This window comes from Marmota flaviventris, chromosome 2 (assembly GCF_047511675.1).
Source record: "Marmota flaviventris isolate mMarFla1 chromosome 2, mMarFla1.hap1, whole genome shotgun sequence".
Taxonomy (NCBI): Eukaryota; Metazoa; Chordata; class Mammalia; order Rodentia; family Sciuridae; genus Marmota; species Marmota flaviventris.
In genome coordinates, this window is record NC_092499.1 from 128,043,447 (window position 1) to 128,048,949 (window position 5,503).

At 38.8% G+C, this 5,503-nt stretch overlaps 1 pseudogene; it reads left to right on the top strand.

Annotated features, from left to right (window-relative positions):
* Positions 1-437: 437 nt before the first annotated feature.
* On the top strand, positions 438-1,184 carry LOC114104782 (histone deacetylase 3 pseudogene; annotated as a pseudogene).
* Positions 1,185-5,503: the final 4,319 nt, after the last annotated feature.

The window sequence follows — 5,503 nt, forward strand, 5'->3', positions numbered from 1 at the left end:
TAGCCTGTTCCTACACTATGGTCTCCATAAGAAGATGATCATCTTCAAGCCATACCAGGCCTCCCAGCATGATGTGTGCTGCTTCGACTCTGAGGACCACACTGATTTCCTACAGAGAGTCGGCTCCACCAATATGCAGGGCTTCACCAAGAGCCTTAATGCCTTCAACATGGGTGATGACTGCCTAGTGTGTCCTGGGCTCTTTGAGTTCTGTTCCTATTACACAGGGACATCTCTCCAAGGAGTAACCCAGTTGAACAATAAGATATGCAATATTGCCATTAACTGGGCTTGTGGTCTCTACCATGCCACAAAGTTTGAGGCCTCTGGCTTTTGCTATGTCAACGACATTGTAATTGGTATCCTGGAGCTGCTCAAGTACCACCCTTGATATTGACATCCACCATGAAGATGGCATTTAGGAAGCCTTCTACCTCACTGACTGTAGGGTCATGACTGTGTCCTTCCACAATTATGGAAATTACTTCTTCCCTGGTACAGGTGACATGTATAAATTGGAGCATAAAGTGGCTGCTACTACTGTCTCAATGTGCCCTTATAGGATGGCATTGATGATCAGAGTTACAAGCACCTTTTCCAACTGGTCATCAACCAGGCGGTGGACTTCTACCAAGCCACCTGCATCATGTTCCAATGTGGACAGTGTGAAGCTGACTCTGGGTTGGGATCAATTGGGCTTATTCAACTTTAGTATCCAAGGGCATAGGGAATGTGTTGAATATATCAAGAGCTTTAATATCCCTCTACTGGTGCTGGGTGGTGGAGGCTATACTGCCTAAAACATTGCCCGCTGCTGGACATATGAGACATCGATGCTGGTAGAAGACGTCATTAGTGAGGAGCTTCCCTATAGTGAATACTTTGAGTACTTTGCCCCTGACTTCACACTCTATCCAGATGTCAGCACCCACAGTGAGAATCAGAACTCATGCCAGTATCTGGACCAGATCTGCCAGACAGTCTTTGAAAACCTGAAGATGCTGAACCATGCACCTAATGCCCAGATTCATGATGTGCCTGCTGAACTCCTGACATATGACAGGACTGATGAGGCTGATGCAGAGGAGAAGGGTCCTGAGGAGAACTACAGAAGGCCAGAGGCACCGAATGAATTCTATGATGGAGGCCATGGCAATGACAAGGAAAGCAAAGTGGAAATTTAAGAGTGGCTTGGGTTGCTATATCTCAAGGAATTCTTTTTCATGCCTTGTTGAGTGGGAGGGAAAAGGTATGCTCCCCTAGTCTGGACTGGTGACCCCCAGGGCTTTTAATAACTCTGAAGAAGGGTTTGGAGATCACATGTGGTTCTAGTACCATCTATCCCATTTTCCTTTCTCTCCTACAGCCTGATGATGGTACCTATTAGGGGTGAAATGGGGACACATATAGCTGGCTTTGGGACATTCTGGACAGTGGATCCTAGCAGCCAGTCCCCAACCCTTCCAGCCCCTTATTCCTTCCCTGCTTCCCTCCAACCCAGAATCTTAGGGATGAAGATGTAGACAGGACTGAGGTTGTCTCTAACATCCTTCTCCTCTGGTTCTACTGCAGGCCTTACTTCCAGGACAGGCAAAGAGTGAGGGTTTTGGTGGTGGGGGCTCTGATTCCCTAACATCTTAACTCTAGACAATGGGAAGTATGGTTTTGTGTAGGGGGAGGTTGTGAACATGTCTTGGTCTAACTTTTGGTTTTATGTTCATTTTACCACTATTTTTATCCAATAAACCAAGTTATTAATTTTTGTTTAAAAAAAAGATATGTCATGCAAATAGTAGCCAAAAGCGAGATGTGTTGGCTATTCTTATATCAGACAAAGTGGACTTCAAGCCAAAAGTAATCAGAAGAGACAAAGAAGGTCACTTTTTACTGGTTAAGGAAATCATCCAACAACAAAAAAATAATTATTGTAAATATTTTTGCCCCTAATAATGGTGCATCTATATATAGAAAACAAAACCTTCTCAATGTTAAACATCAGATGGACCATGATACAATAATACTGTGTGTTTTCAACATACTCCTCTCATCACTAGACAGATCATCCTGATATAAACTAAGCAAATATTTTTCTGAACTTAAAAATGCACTTAATTAAATGGACCTAATAGATATCTATAGAATAGACCACTCTTCAATGACTGAATTTATTTTCTTACCAGTAGCACATGGAAGATTTTTAAATTTTAGTTCAGAAAGTAAACCTTAGCAAATACAAAAAATAGAGATAATACTTTGAATTCTAACAGATCATAATGGAATGAAATTAGAAATCTATGGTAAGATTAAAAAAACCCTCAAAAACCTGTAGATTAAATATACTATTTAATGATAAATGAACAGAAGAAGTAGTGAGGGGAGAAATAAGCAATTCTTAGAAACAAATGAGAACAGTGATATAACATATCAAAACTTCTAGGATACTATGAAGGCAGTGTTAAGGGAAAAGTTTAAAACACTGACATCATACGCTGAAAACATAGAGAGAGCCAGTAATCCCAGCAATTTGAGAGGCTGAGGCTGGAGGATTGGGAATTCAAAGCCAGCCTCAGCAACTCAGTGAGGCACTTAGTAAGTCAGGAAGATCCTGTCTCTAAATAAAATATAAAAAAGGGTTGGGGATGTGGCTCAGTGGTTGAGCACCTCTGGATTTAATCCTCAGCACAAAAAAAAAAAAAAAAAAGGAAAAGAAAAGAAAGAAAGAAAATAAATAACCTAACATTACAACTTAAATGCCTAGAAAAAGAAAAAAAATTAAACCCAAATCAGAAAAAGACAGAAAATTATTAAAGTCAGAAATGAAATAAATGAAACTGAAAATAAAATAACAATAAAAAGAATCAATGAAACAGAGTTGTTTTTTTCAAAGAATAATAAGATGGATAAACCCTTAGTCAAACAAACCAAAAGAGAGATAGAAGTGTCAAATTAATAAAATTAAGAGATAAAAAAGAAAATACCACCACAGACATTACAAAAAAACCAGAATCTTTAGAAATTAATTTGAAAATTTGTATTACAAAACATTAGAAAATCTTGATGATACTGACAATTTCCAATTCACATATGACCTACCCAAATGAAACCATGACATTATAGTAAACTTAAACAGATCAACATCAAGAAATTAAATTTAAGCACTCATATGACCTACCCAAATGAAACCATGACATTATAGAAAACTTAAACAGATCAACATCAAGTAATTAAATTTAAGCAGCTATCATAACCATTCCAAAAATGAAAAGCTGAGAATTGGGCAAATTCTCATCCATGTTCTATCTGACCTTTAAAGAAGACCTAACATGTATCCTCCTCAAATTATTTCATGACACAGAAAAGGAGGGAACACTGCCAAATTCATTCTATGAGGCCAGTCTCACCCTGATATAAAACCAAAAACACATCAAGGAAAGAAAACCTGAGGCCACTATCATTAAGGAGTATAGATGCAAAAATTCCTAATAAAATATTGACAACTTGGAAACAAAAACACATTAAAAATATAAAAAACACATTAAAATATATTAAATTACATTAAAAAAAACAAAACAAGGGAGAGAAATGAATTACAGTATATGGGGTAGAGAGAGAAGATGGGAGGGGAGGGGAGGGGGGATAGTAGAGGATAGGAAAGGTAGCAGAATACATCAGTCACTAGTATGGCAATATGTAAAAACGTGGATGTGTAACCAATGTGATTCTGCAATCTGTATACGGGGTAAAAATGGGAGTTCATAACCCACTTGAATCAAATGTATGAAATATGATATGTCAAGAGCTTTGTAATGTTTTGAACAACCAATAATAAAAAAAAGAAAAAAAAAATATATTAAAAAAACTCTCACTAGTCCTAAGTTACTGTTCACACCTTGTAAGGGTGCTAACAAACACCAGAGAAAGGTCACTTTAATTAACTCAGATGCAGTGATCATTTGTCTTCTGTAGATCCACTGAACTACACCTCTAGCTGATTTATGCAACTAAGAGAGGATGTCAAAGCCCACTCTTCAGAAGAACTACTTTCTGAAACACTGAATAACTAAGGTACCCACCTGTCTGTGACCAACATAACTTCTCCTGAAAAAATCATATAAAATATTCTCTCCAGGGCTGGAAAGAGATAGCAGATAAGTGGAAGGGTGTAGCACTGAGGCTTGGAATTCAAGCAATGGGGGCAAAATAGGGAATTCACTGAAGGTCAGAATCAGAGAGACAGATAAATCACATTTAAACAGAGGAAAAGAAAGAATAACACAGAGCCAGGCCAATAGCACCAGTTCACTGCAGAGGGGGGAGGTAACAGAAGCAAAAAAAAGCCAGCAAAAATATGATAAAATTTGGCATGTGAGAAACCTGCAATCAGAGGCAGGCTAATCTTTACTGATCCAGAATCAGCACAGCAAACTGGTGTTTGAAAAGTGTTCCATGTCTTGGCTGGCAAGAGGAGAGCTATGGTCAGTGACCATCTTGAAGTGACTACGGAGTGACCTTCTGCTACGGGAGCTGGGAACTTAAAACAAGCATTATCAGACGGTCCCAGAAAGTACCTGCCATGAGGGTTAGAGTCCATCTGGAGGGGCATGACTAAAGTGGGCACAGAATTGATTTCACTCAGATGACTTAGGTTGGGGACATGGGACAGACTATGGGTCCCTTTTCAACCAGAGAGAACCCAGAAGATGGAAAGGCAGGTACATTTTTACCTGGGATCTGATCCTGGGAAGACAACATTAATAGGTGATGGAGAATGTGAGACTAACACAGGTTTAGTTACCTTGCCCTATGGGTGGAGTTCTCCTGATGCCCCAGAGATTCAGAAATCCAGCAGAGAGATACTTCTTCTATTTTCTCCAGAGCAGACATCACCTAATAAAATTCCAAAGCTTGATCAATGCTAAATACTAGCAAATGGAACTTCATATTTAGAAATCTGCATCAGCCCTGCTCTGGGAGTATATCTATCTAGCTTGCACAGATAAAACTCCAACTGCCACTACTTCCCATTCTGTCCTACTTTAGGCTGGTTACAAGTTTGGAGTAGAGTCATTCAGTGAGACTCACCAGGCCACTGGCAGCATAGTCAGCAACTCATTGAGGATGGGATTAACAATCCCTAGTCCTTTCTCTAAAGAGAAAGCTATTTGTCGCTTCACCTTGTTTTGACTTTAGAGGGTTATGGGGTTTTTGTTGTTGTTGTTTGTTTTGGTTTGACTTTGTTTTTGACTTGTTGCTGCTCCTGTTTTGTTTATTTCTTTTTCTGTTATTACTTCCTCTTTCCTTGTTTTAACCTCTGGTAGCCAAATTTTCTTGTTCTCTCCCTCTATTTCTTTTAGTTATTTTTTACTCTCCCTTCTTTATAGTTGTCACTTTCTACCTCTCTCCAGCTTTCACTTTGTCCACTTTTTCAATATTCTAAACTTTCTTTTGCCTTCCTACTCCATTTTTTTCTCTTAATGAAATGTACTTTTTGTTGGTAAAGATG